Source organism: Glycine max, chromosome 7 (assembly GCF_000004515.6).
Source record: "Glycine max cultivar Williams 82 chromosome 7, Glycine_max_v4.0, whole genome shotgun sequence".
Lineage (NCBI taxonomy): Eukaryota > Viridiplantae > Streptophyta > Magnoliopsida > Fabales > Fabaceae > Glycine > Glycine max.
The window spans coordinates 33,546,606-33,560,435 of NC_038243.2; the positions used below are offsets into that span (position 1 = coordinate 33,546,606).

Genomic DNA, 13,830 nt, shown 5'->3' on the forward strand with positions numbered 1-13,830 from the left:
TACAATGTGAATAAGTGAAAAAGTTTCAAAATATGACTTTTATAAGAGAAGTAACTGCAGTTTTATAGCCAAGCTGCCTCATTCCTTAATTTTTCAACAATGTGATTTAATACTGTTGTTTTACTTTTGATTTAGTTCTATTGGAAACCTTGAGAAGGAGCAGAGAAGTATTATGCTAGGTTATGGAAACAACTAGGTAAGTGTTTTATGATCGGTGTCTTGTTTTTATAGGTGGTGCTTAAACAGATTATGCTAAAACTATGTTTATCTTACAGCCTTAAATTAGACAATGGTGTCTAAAATGTCTAAGGAAGACGACACGCCGCCATCGCTAAGCTCCGGCATGGCCTGCTGCTGCAGCATGGTGGTGTTGAGGGTGTTGGATTGGAAATTGAGAAGTGTTGATGTGTTGTTGTTGGTATTGTCGGAGGAAAAGGCTATACCGGGGAAGAAGGTTCTACGTTGATGTTGTTGGAGGGAGAAATTATGGTTGAAGTAGGAGGATCAGAGCTGGTAGGGGACGGACATGGAGGAGCCAGAACTACGTAGGGAGATGTTCAGGGAGGTGAAGTTGGCGGGGATGATGCCGGTACCGGTGGCGGCGATCACAGCAGGCTCCACTTGCTGGAGGAGCCACTCGATGGTTTCACCGTCTGACTTGTGGCACAGCTCGCGGGTGAGCTGGAAGACGTGAGCAACGCAGAGGGTCGGCATTTAGATGCGCTACCCGCGCCCGTTCACCTTCATGTGTCGGTCCTTGGTCGAGGTGCGCTTCGGCGGAGGCTTTTTGCTGTTAGGAGCCTCCACCATAGCCACCACAACGAGCTGGTTGGATCGGGTGGAATTGGACATGCTCGGTTTCGTGGAGATTTCTAGGGAAGGGTAAAGGGAGGAGGTGGAGCATGAGGCGGTTTCTTGGTCTTCTTTCTTCTCAAGTAGCTGGAATGGGAAGTTGTTGTGACGGTGGTGGTGGTGGTGATGGTGGTGGAGATCCTCGCCTCCCTCCATGATCGCATGGAGAGGAAGAAAATAAAATTTGGTGGTGGTGTGTGAGTGACTGAGTTGTGTGTGTGTTTGTGTATGTTTGTGTTTGTGTGTGAGATAAAGAGAGATGATTTTTTTTATGACACAGTTTGTCAATTGTGATTAGTGAGTTTGTAGTTTAATATTTGTGGTGGGTCTTTCTGGTTTTTAAGAGAGGTGGGGATGTGTGTGTAGCTATAGGTAAGCTATAGGTTGGACTAGAAGTGGAAAAATCAGGGATTTTTTATTGTATTGTGTTGATGTACTGCCATGCCTTTTCTTTTTATTTGCTTTACTGATTTTAGAAGTTGTTGGTTCTAGCTGCTATTCAAGTTTGTGTTCCTAGTCTGAACCATAAACTTAGTATTAGGGGGTGGGGGTGTTATATTTATCTTCTTTCAACAATAATTGATAGGAACAATATGCAGCAACAATAGACACAGAAAAAACACAACATGCAGAATAACCAATCAAGGCAGAACGAAGAAGGCAGAATAAGCAAGCAAAAACACAGCAAAAACACTCTGAAGTAAGGATGTGGTGGCACAAACCTTGTAGAAGTAGAATATCCCAAATGTTGGTGTCGTTAGATATTGTCTCCAGTAGCAATTTGTTTTGAAATTTGTTTCTTTCCTCCAAGGCACTAGCTGCCAAAAGTAGTTAAGAATAGTAGATAAGTAACTTGTAGTTCAAAAACTGTGGACATCACGACCATGTAGCAAATGCAAAAAAAATCATCATAATCATCATGAGTATATCAACAACAGTTTGGGACATAAGGTGCTAACTAATGAACATGAATATCGTAAGCTTCAGGAAATAAGGAAGACAACAGTTTGGGACTATGCGTATCTATGGTTTCAACTAGTAGTTGATAGCAGTAGCAACACAGATATGCAAGACCCACCCAGGTAAACCAACCCAGATAAACCATGTGTTAGCACTCTAAAAGAAGTCAAGAAAACAACTCTGCCCTTAAAAGATGGGAAGGAAGAAACTCCTAACCAAAAACTCTGGCATTATGTTCCACTTTTGTAATTCAGCAACCTTGTTATGTCAATGCATCAACCTTCTTATTCTAGTACATCTTTTTTTTTTTGCTTTAATTTTGATCTACTGCTTATTAAAAACTTTATTACACTATCATCCTATGATGTGTTGCCATTTGTCGCAACCTACCCTTCGGTGGGAGAGTGACGCGAGGCTCACGGGTGCGTCTTCCATGGGAGAAAAATGCGCGGAGTCGCCACCCACGTTTATACGAGGAAAACGTCAAAAAAACTGGAAAGGTGTAGTCTACGAACTTTAAGTGTGAAAGGTTCGGGAGTTGTATTTATGCACGGGGAAGGTATTAGCACCCCACGCGTCCGTCACAAGGGACGACAGCCTTTAATCAAGTGTGCAAATATGACTTCAATTTGTTTTATTTTCCCTTTTACGTTTTTTATGTCTTTTTATGCCTTTTGTATTTTTTATCTTTTTGTGGTCGACAAGGGTGTTTCCTTCGCTCCTACGTATCCTCAATTGCGATGAGGAAATCAGACCTACGTAGCTCTTTGAGAACTGAACGTTGGTTAACTTGTTTTTATCTTTTTTGCAAGATATATTTTGACCGAACAAAAGATCATATAAGGTGTTGGACCATTAAACGATCTTTTGATTTTGAAAGGAGAGAAACGTTAAGGCGTTGGACCACTAACAATCTCTTGGTTGTGAAAGGAGAGAAACGTTAAGGCGTTGGACCATTAACGATCTCTTGGGGTGGTCGACAAAAGCGGGGCTTTTGCTCCTACGTATCCTCAATTGCGATGAGGAAATCAGACCTACGTAGTTCTTGCAAAAGCGGTAAAGTTACATGTTGATTTCATGCTTTTCAACGGTCCATGTTAACCGATAAAAGCAAAGAGGACCGTTTAAGGCATTGGACCTTAAAACGGTTTTAAGTGACTTTTGCGGACAAAGCTTGATTTGTGAGTTGATTTTAGCCTTAGTTTCACTTTGGTTATAAGTCAATTGATCCAAGGAAACTTCCAAAGAAAAACGTCCGATTGATTTTTTTTTATATTTTATTCAAAGATATTTTGATTATTTTATTATTTTTTTTCAAGATATTTTCATCATTTTATTATTATTTTGCTTTTTTTGGTTTAACCGAGGTTATAGCGTGAACGATTGGTTAGATTTTGTTTTAACAGTGATTAAACGAGATGACAACGCAAATGATCGGTTGAAATTCATTTTATCATTTATTAGGCGAGAAAATGGCTTAAACGATCGGTTAAAGCTGGTTAAAAACGGAAGAAAAGAAAACCGAAAACGAGCGAAATGAAGATGAAAGCTAAAAAAAAAGAAATGAATTGAAAGTCTCAGATTCGAAAACTTACCCGTTGAAGAACGAAGAACGAACGAAGAACGGATGAAGAACCGTGAAGAACGACAGAAAACCTTCACGGATTTGCTCACAGAAACGTCTCGGAAGCATTACGGAAGCACCTCGGCTTGGATTTTCATCACGGAAACAATTTTTTTCACCCAAAACAGCTGAAATGCATAGCCAGGGGGTTTATGGATATTTAGAACATCCTCTCTTCGCCTATTTATAGGAAAAGGGGGGAGGAGGTTGCCGCCCAGCTTGCCCAGGCGAGCTGGGTTGCTTCCTCCAGAAGCAACTCTGCTTCGAAAATATTCTAGAAGGCCCATATTCAAAAATTTGAAAATTGCTATTTGCACGCCCCTTTTGATAAGTTCACCCCCTTCTTTTGTAATTTACGGGAAAGTTACGGAAGCCTTACGGAAGCATATAGGACTTGACTTTCTTCTTTTTTTCTATTCCTTCTCACCCATATTAGGTGAAATATTCTTATTTTGGGTTATGAGAATTTTACGGAAGCATTACGGAAGCCTTACGGAAGCATATAGGACTTGATTTCCCTCTTTTTTCTCTTCTCTTTCACCAATATTAAGTGAAATAGGCTTACTCAAAGTTTTAGGAATTTTACGGAAGCATTACAAAAGCGTCGGAAGCTCCGGAAACCATTTTCCAACAAAACGTGGAGGATCTTGATAAGTTCACCCCCCTTTGCTAAATGCACTCTTGCTTATTTACACACACCCCATTTTACTAAATACACTCCCATTTTCGTGTTTTTTTTACCGGTTTCTTCCTGAAATGTTACGGAACTTTACGGATTGCGCAACAATGCTTTTTTTTGACTTCCGGAATGTTGCGAAACTTTGCGGATTACCTAACGATGAATGTTAAGTACCTCGAAGCGGTCAAGCGAAGGTTGCATGCCACCAAACAAATGGTCCCCGGAAGAAATTAGGGTATGCCACCATTTCACCAAAAGAGTATGACCTCTCATGTAATTGTAGTCATAATCAAACTCTTTTGATGTGCCAACAAATGACTGGATGGTAGTGTACAAAACTTCTGCACAGAATAATAGATCATAACTAAGATGGGATGTCATACAGGAAAAGATAAGATCAATAAGGAATGAATATATTAGAGAGAATGTTAGTGGCGCCTATTGAGGAAAAAATGGTAAATATGGTTAGGACATGAGAGAAAAAGACTATAGAAGCCCATTCAAAAAGGTAGAGGTACACTGGCAGACCAAGAATGACTCTTATGTGAAATCATGTGTTAGCACTCTAAAAGAAGTCAATAAAACTTGAAATAATCATTTCCTAAAAAAAAAATATGAATCTTACTCTAACCTAGCTACCCACGTGTCATCGAATTGCTATGCTGTGTATATTACTAAATATACATTATCTCCACCCCATCCCCACCAAAAAAGAAACCCACTGTGAGGGAGAGTTGTACAAAAACCTTGAAAGTTTTTATTTGCTCTAAGGGTATTGTTCTTGTATATGGCCATTTCTTGTTGATTTTTGTTTCTGCACTAAGGTTACTGCTATGATATTTTGCTCTTTGGTTGTGGTTACTGGATTTATCAAGTTTGGGATCTCAAAAGGGTTTTGGCTGGTGATTCTGAATTTCTTCTATTTTGTTTCATTCAATTCCTTTGCTATTTGGCATTTTAGTGGCTATTTTAATGATCTTGTGTTATGTTTTCCTTGTGTTCTGCTATGATATTTTGCTCTGAGTTTTGTGTGTCTGTTGCTTGTCCCTGACTATTTTTGAGCTTATCACATTTAAATTCAAGCTTTATATCCTGCAAGTGTTTTTGGTTTGTGTTTGTTTTGTGCCTACCACTATCTTAACTGAGCTTAGCACAATTATGCAGTTCTTTTTGGTTTCTTTTAGGGTTCATAGATATTTAATTGCGGAGTACCATTATTTTTTTTTTGTTTCTCAATTTTGTCCCTTTTATTTTCATTTATCTTATCTTTAGTTTTTCATTCTCTTTAGACTGGAATAATGAAGGTCATGGGGATTTAGTTGCTAGATTTTTAAGATTATTAGCTTTTGTAGAAGGAAGTGCATTTTGTAAAATCTATTTTTGTTTCGATGGCTGTACTACAACATGGGGATCACTTGTGCAGTTGTGCCTACTTACAAGATCATCTAAATTTGATATCTTTTTTAACATTTGAATAGCTTAAGAAACACTACAAATGTGTTGAAGCCTAATAGAACTTAATGCATTTTTTTGGTTGTTACCATTATACTTTTCTGATGTGTATTTGGTTAAGTAATATGTGTATGATATCACATGTATACATTTATGAATGGTGCTTGTTGAATTTGGAGGGAGTTAGGAGGGAATAGCTTGATTGATATTGCTTCTGGGTGTAGTGCTTTTTCAGAGCATCTATATATATAGATTCTTAATAGACTAAGTGAGGGCTGTTTTCTTGATAAAGAGTAAATGGATGCTACTTCCTAAATACTAACTCCTATCATGAACTGCATGTCATTCTAATAGTTCCAATAGAAGTGAATATTTTGGTGTTGTATTTTCCTTTACTTCATTTTCTGCTTATAATATATATTTTATGATCTTAGACAGGGAAACCATCTTTTTCCTTGGTGTGGCCTATATAATTTAAAGAAGATAAAAAATTGAAACTAAAAAGGAAGCATTTGGTTATAAGTATAAACTGGATAATAATTTATTATAGATAAACTATATCTTAATTAACAAGTATGATAACATAAAGTATTAGCGAAGCTGCATACGAATCAAGTGTTGCAGCCAAGGCACAACTTGAGGTAGCAAAAGCCAGATATACAGGAGTTGTTTCAGATTTAATAGCTGTGAAAGAGGAGCTAGAAACATTGCACAAAGAATACGCTTCCTTAGTGACTGATAGAGATGTAGCTATTAAGAAAGCTGAAGAGGTTGTTACTACATCAAAGGAAGTAGAGAAGTATGTTGAAGATTTAATTGTTGAACTAATTGCTGCAAAAGATTCATTGGAGACTACACATGCTGCACATTTGGAAGCAGAGGAAAAAAGAATAGGAACATTCATGGCAAGAGATCAAGATTCTCTGAATTGGGAGAAGTAACTTAAATAGGCAAAAGAAGAGCTTCAGAGACTCAACCAAAAAATTTCATCTGCAAAGGAACTCAAATCTAAACTGGAAACAGCCTCTGCATTGCTGATTGATTTGAAAGCTGAATTAATTGTTTATATGGAATCAAAGTTAAAGCAACAAGGAGGCCCAAAAGAACCATAGATAAAGACACACACTGACATACAAGAAGCAGTGGCATCAGCTGGAAAGGAACTTGAGGAAGTAAATCTTAACATAGAGAAAGCAACTGTTGAGATTAATATCTTGAAGGTAGCTGCTACATCATTAAAATTGGAACTTGAACAACAAAAAGCAACTCTTGCCTCCATTAGGCAAAGAGAAGGAATGGCCTCCGTTGTAGTGGCATCTTTGGAAGCTGAATTGGAAAATACCAGATCAGAAATAGGTTTAGTTCAGATGAAGGAGAAAGATGCTAAAGAGAAAATGATCGAGCTTCCCAAGAAACTACAACTAACAACTGAAGAGACTAATCAAGCCAACCTGCTTGCTCAAGCAGCTCGGGAAGAGCTATAGAAAGTAAAGGCAAAAGCAGAGCAAGCCAAGGCTGGAGTAAGTACCTTGGAAAGTAGATTACTTGCAGCTCAAAAGGAGATAGAGGTTGCAAAGGCTTTTGAAAATTTGGCAACAGCAGCAATTAAAGCATTGCAAGAAAAAAGGGTTCAAATAAATAATAAAATTACAACGATGGACATTGATGCTGATCTAAAAATGTATATGGTAAGCTTTAAAAAATAAAATAGTAGGAGGGAATAAAGAAGCTCCTTTTTTCTCTGAAGTGATCATATCTAAAATGTATATGCCATGTGTTTTGCTCTAACTCTAAGTATTGATTTTCGGGATATGAGAAGTAGCCAGGGGAAAAAACTTCATTTTGGTTCTGCTGACATGGACACAAGACAGATAGGAGAGAGACAAACTTCAACATGTCACTTGTTGTGTTAGTGTCCATAGTAAGCTGTTAGTAATAACATATCCTAACCTAAGGATTAACTTAAGTGACAAAATGTAGAATAAACCATTTTGCTATTTTCAAATAAAATATAAGAATTGTGATTCTAATTAATATATCTTCTTCCCTCACTCCTACTAACTAAAAATTAGTTTTTGTTTAAAATAGTTTTTCAAAACTAAGAAACGAAAACACAATGAGTCACACACCATATGTTAGCTGAAACAAGCCATCGAGATCCTGGACAACAACAATACTTTAGAACCGAAAATACATGGCTAGCAATTGTTATATTGACTGCATTATGTGGTCATCAAGTGTACCTTCATAATCTTTTACTTCCTCTTAAAGAAAATGTATATATGGCTTCTTAAATTCTATCATAAGATACCAACCCTTCAAGCTATAACTATTAATTGGTTAGTGCAAAACATGGCAACAATTTTTAGTAAAAGTATGCTGATAATCTAATGAACCAAATGCATAATGAAAAATAAATCACATTGAGATTTTAAATATTTTGATAAAAAAAAAGGTTCCAAAGAATTGATCAATGAGGTTGGTGAGGGTTGGAAGGTGTACCTCTTGCAGAGAATCAGATTTTGCTCTAAAAGATGCTTCCAGTAATTCAGCTTCTATCAAAGTTTCCGTATTTTCTCCAAGTAAGAACAAGCTGCTTTCAAATGCTCTTTTCCAAAACTAGAGCTTCATACATGCAACTTTTGAACCAACTTTTCAAGTCTTATAACAGTTTCTTCAACACTTTTCAATGCCTATAATTATATGCCAAAAAAAAGGCATAACCAAAAATGAGATACATAAAAACTGTTAAACAGTTTCTACATTAATAATATATGCCTTTTATTTTTATTTTTTAATTTCTTTTTTGATCTGTAGATCCAATCCCTGAGAACTTGAAGTATGACAGGTTTGACAGTTGAGAAATAAAATGGCTAGGGTGCTCTAGGATATAAAGGTTTTAAGCAATTTCAATGTAATTAGTTACTCTTCAGGCATGACAAAATATTCATTAAATAAAAAACCTTATTCTCTTTTCTATGTTGCCCAGTATTTGATACAAATAAATGGCAGGATATCTCATTGATGACTCAACTGTGGGAGTTGGAGTCTCATCAACTTATATAGTTTGCAGAAATTGTCCTATGAATGGCATGGAGATTTTCTATCTAACCTACTCCTATACTACTTTTCCTTCATTACTACTTTTATGAATTTGGTACCAAGTTGGATGCAGTTCATGTAGTAAACCCTACAACTCCAGCCACAACAAATTTATTTCCTACACTAAACCCAACAACAACTCCTTAAGCACCTGGCTCAACAGGACACACCACACCCATAACCCCATACATGAACCCTATAAACCCTTACACAAACCCCACAACACCAAAAAGTAGTTTTTTTTTTATATAAACTGGAAACGAGAAGGTGGATTTTTCATTGAGCTAGGGAATTGTAGGACTAGTTTTTTAGGCCAACTGAGTGTGTTAGTCTTGGTATGGAATAATGGTTTTCATTTTTTGGATAGAGAGTATCAGGTGAGAAGAGTAAACCTTGACAACACAATCATATAAGTATAGTTAAGATTGTTTTCATTAGTTTCAATCTGAATCATTCATTCACAAAATTTAGTTAAGATTCACTTTTCTTAAAATCTCATTTCTCCCTTGATATGCTTTCATATACAAGTGTGACTTCAAAGTAGGTTCAGGGGCATGCAGATACATATCCAAACCCACCCTCACTTCTGCAAATTGGTAAAACCTAAACTCACTCAGTCAAAGCATACTTCTCCATCAAAATCAGGGCATTGGATATGAGTAGCCATGGTTTAAAGATTTAATAGCCATACCTAGAGAAAACACTCTGATTGTAAACTTTTGGTGACTCAGAAAGAGTATCACTGATTCAGCTGAGGTAATTAAATGGAAGAGTTCTCTCATGATAAAGACTTCATAATTTAATCCAAAATAAACCATTGCAAGACATACAATGCATGAAATAGGAACAATACTGATTAATATATATTAACAACGATGTAAAGCATGCATATGCTAGGGAAGGCGGTCTAGCTCAGTTGATTGAGCATGGCATGCGAGTGTTGTCAACTTTCTGGTACCGTGTTCAATTCCTATGGATAAAAATAAAATGCATATGCTTGTGATATTCTTTTTAGAGAATAATGTATTAGGGCACATTAACATTAAGTATGCAGTTTTCTGCTTATACAGTTATTCACAAATCCAAGTCTCATGCACAAAAATCTTGAATTCTCAACAGAAAGAAGTGGATTTAAACTCAGTCAGATACATACCTGGCAGCCAGTTCTACCTTTTTGTGAAGAAACTAATTTGGACTAGTAGGTCCCTACTAGATCTTAACCTAATCGCACCCGCACGATCAACTATCCAATGCCCTATGGGATGCCCCTCTTATACAATAACACACTACGGGTAAGGGATATAGCGTTGAATATGAGAAGGAGAAGAAGAAGAGAGTTGTGACGATGCTCGAGTGCGACGGAAACGATGCTCGAGCTTAGACGAAAATAATGCTTAGATGGAGAACATAGAGCTTCAAGGTAGACGGAGAACAGAGAGCTTAGATGGAGAAGAAGAGAGCGCGAGAGCTTAGATGGAGAAGAAAAGAGCGCGAGCAAAATAGGGCTCGCGATATTTTTTAAAATCTAAGTTCAACATCGGTTTTTTTAAAATCGATGTTAACAAAATGATGTTAACGTTAACATCGGTTTTCTGGAAAAAAACCGATGTTAACATTGGTTTTCTCAAAACCCGATGTTAACAAACTTATGTTAACATCGGTTTTCTGCAAACCCGATGTTAACGAAGTGACATTAACATCAGTTTTTGGAGAAACCGATGTTAACTAATTAATGTTAACATCGGTTTTCCAAGAATCGATGTTAATGGATACACAGTATTTACAATTATGCCATCGCGTTTACGTTAACATCGATTTTGTTAAAAATCGATGTTAAGCTGTCGATGTTAAATCTGCTTTTTATAGTAGTGCCAGTATACTGAGCCGTCACATATAATTTTTCTTCTCCCCATCTGAAGAGTTACAAAGGTCCTATTAAGGAATAAAGAGGTTCTGGTTGAGGAAGAACCATGAAAACCACCGATTACGTTGTTAGTTGGTTATCCGTTTCATAACAGATCCTAAGAAGAGTACATAGATCAGAAATCACTTACGGATTTAGATTTCACTGCGTTTGTTTGATCAATCATTATGGATCCAGGTATTCCTAAAACTCTTCTTGATAATCTAACGTAATGTGTTCTTGGTGGTTATATTGATATTTTATAAGGATCGTCTAAAATTTCAAGAGTGAATGGTGCTTGCATTTAACAAATTTAGTATTTGTGAAATGTCTAGATACAATAGGTTGTAAATATTTTCCATATTTTAAGCGTGAGATTAAATGTATTAAATACTGAAACTCTTTTTTTTTTTTCGTGTTGGGGAAATTAGTCCATTAAAGTATATGACGATTTCTAGTTAGTATTGAAAGAAAGGAAAAGTTAATCTCTAAAAATAACTTCCGTCATTCACATAATTTATTAGCCTGAGATAGATCTCTGCATGTTATCATTAAATGCAATTTTAATCTTTGTATGTTATCGGTAAAATACTATTTAGTTCTTGAGCATTATTACAATTGATATTGGTCCGTCAACTTCAACAAAGTTACTTAACTACTATCCACCGAGAACAAATGTGAATGACGAAAGCTACTTTTAAGAACTTTTTAATTTACTTGAATTCGAATAACAACTAGAAATTGCTATGCACTTTTTAGGACTAACTTCACAATTTATCTTTTTTTTCTTGTAAAAAAGTACTGAAACATGCTTCGTCTATACAAAGCGTTTGGGCTGAATCCACAAACATACTTTTTCTTTTAACAAAAGATATCTCCAACTGATAGCTTGAGACTAATTCTTTTTGAGGCATATATAGAAATTGTCAAAGTAGGTTATGAAAGTTTTCTCCACTACATGATTCTTTTAATTAAACAACTAAGGTGCCACTGTTGGTCATTTCACACCCTCTTAATTGTTAAAACAATTAACCGTGATTGATAGTTTCAAGAATAAAAAAACACTCTAAATTATATATTTGTTCACAAATGTCATATTTTAAGATTTTATGTTTTTGTGTGATCGTAACAAAAGGGAAAATCAAAGAAAATTTTGCAAGTATATAAGTATTGGATAAAATTTGATACTGAACAAGGGCATCACAAGAAAGGACATAAATAACGAACTTCTTTCCTGGCAGTTACATCCCGGTTAGGAACTCTACAAAATATGTTAACTGTTAACTTGTTCCTTTCCAGAAACTTGTCCCTCCACAATTAACCAATTAATTAACATTTGTCTGCCATCAAACATATACATAACATACTCATTCTTGGATTCCACTAATTCAAACAGCACACAATTTTCATTCAACCTTCTTGGGAATTGTAGCATGCAAAGTAAAAGGTAAAAAATAGATATTTACATGAAAAGAATTTAGAAAATCTCCGGCATGTCAAGCATGCTTGCAAAGATCATAGTGTGTTATCTTTATTTCGGGGTCACTAAGTTTACATTCATATGTGTCACAATAGTCGCAGTCTTAATTTGCTATTTAGTGTATACGCTATGGTTTGATTGTTTATTTATTCCCAGTTAATTAAATATCTAGTTTGGTTATTGAGAAGATGATGATGCCATGATAACAACATGGCATGCCATATGCCAATGTATTCATCTCTGAACTTAATTAATTGTGTTATGCTTTAAATGCCAGTGGTAATTAATTTAGAAGATGATTCAGGAAAACACAAATGAATAGTGCTTTTTATTCCTTTCCTTTTTTAGGGTGTTTTGCTTTTGGAGATCGTCATGAATTGAAAGTTAATGCAATTACTTTCCGGTAATATATAAGCACCACTTGCAACACTGATAATTGTCAAAAATATTCAATTGAGAAATTTGGATTTAGACAATTATTTCATCTTTTCTCTTATTTAGGACTTTGTTTATATCTTTTTGATGTAAATTGTTAATTTGTAGTTATTCTTTTTAACTAGTTATTCTGCTAGATTGCATATGCTTATTAATGAATTATTTTGTAGGAATTTAAAATGCATTGAATTGCATCATTGGAGCAAGGTTTAGTGAAAAGCTTGAAATGAAAATTATAACTCAAATATGCTTAAATTAGGATTGGAGGGGTCAAATTTAAATTCCTAATTTTAGGAAAAAATGTAAAATATCAGCAGAGAAAAATCAGCTTTAATCAACACAGCTTTTGATTTATATAAAGGAATTCATAAAGTATTTGTTTATCTGTAAAGAGCATTAATTTACATTCAGTTTGTCTCTAAGGAAAATATTAATGGAGAATTTTTTTTCTATTTTGTCACCAGAGTTTCATCTCTTCATTAGTCTTTCTAGTAAATCCTGTTTTGAACGCCATATTTCTGTAAGATTTTCAAGGTTATTTTGATTTGCCAGTGTAATTAATGTTTGGTTCCCCAACAAATCTCTAACTTCCCTTTTTAAGGGAAAGGCTGTTTGAATAGTAGAGGAGCATTATTAAATTAAATGAGCTTCCACCAGCCGTGATCATGGCCATTTTGAAGCAACAAGATTTTATTTTTATGTCATTATTTCTCAGGAATTATTTGGAAAGTAGCCCCTAATGAAAGTAAAATGTTTCAAGATATTACAGTAGTAGTGAAGCTCTAGCAAATTGATCAGGGCACTCTTGTTTCAATATATGTAGCTAATTGTAAGAAATCTGTCTATGCTAAACTAAGTTTATATAGATCATGATATTTTCTCAACCATCTGAGTGATAGAAAATAAAAATTATAATGATGCTTTTCATAGCATGCATACTCTTCTATTTAATTTCTCCAATTTTGTTATGTTAGCTTCATTGTTGCAATATGGTAAATTTGTATTCTGATTAATGTCTGATTTGCCCAATAATTATCAAATATATTGTAGGCTAGAGGAAAAGCCTCAAAAGCCCAAAGGGTGGAAGTTGTTGTCACTGCAGAAGAATTAGATGCAAATAATGCTTGATACATATAAAGATCAAATAAAATGGGTGCACCAAAAGTTTCCAGATGTGGAAGAAGAAGGAGAACAATGACTGGCAAACGTTCAATTACTCCGCGAGCAGCAAGACATGGCCCTCGTCCTCGCACAAACTGAGTATATTTGATTGAGCTGATCTAGAATGGATCAATAGGATTCCAGAGTGTCCAACAGAAGATTGCTCCTGAGGCTTCTAAATA

The 13,830-nt window shown here is 35.5% G+C and overlaps 1 pseudogene; it reads left to right on the forward strand.

Moving 5' to 3' along the window:
* Nucleotides 1–1,917: 1,917 nt before the first annotated feature.
* Nucleotides 1,918–13,615, forward strand: LOC102659678 (protein WEAK CHLOROPLAST MOVEMENT UNDER BLUE LIGHT 1-like; annotated as a pseudogene).
* The last annotated feature ends 215 nt before the right edge of the window (nucleotides 13,616–13,830 follow it).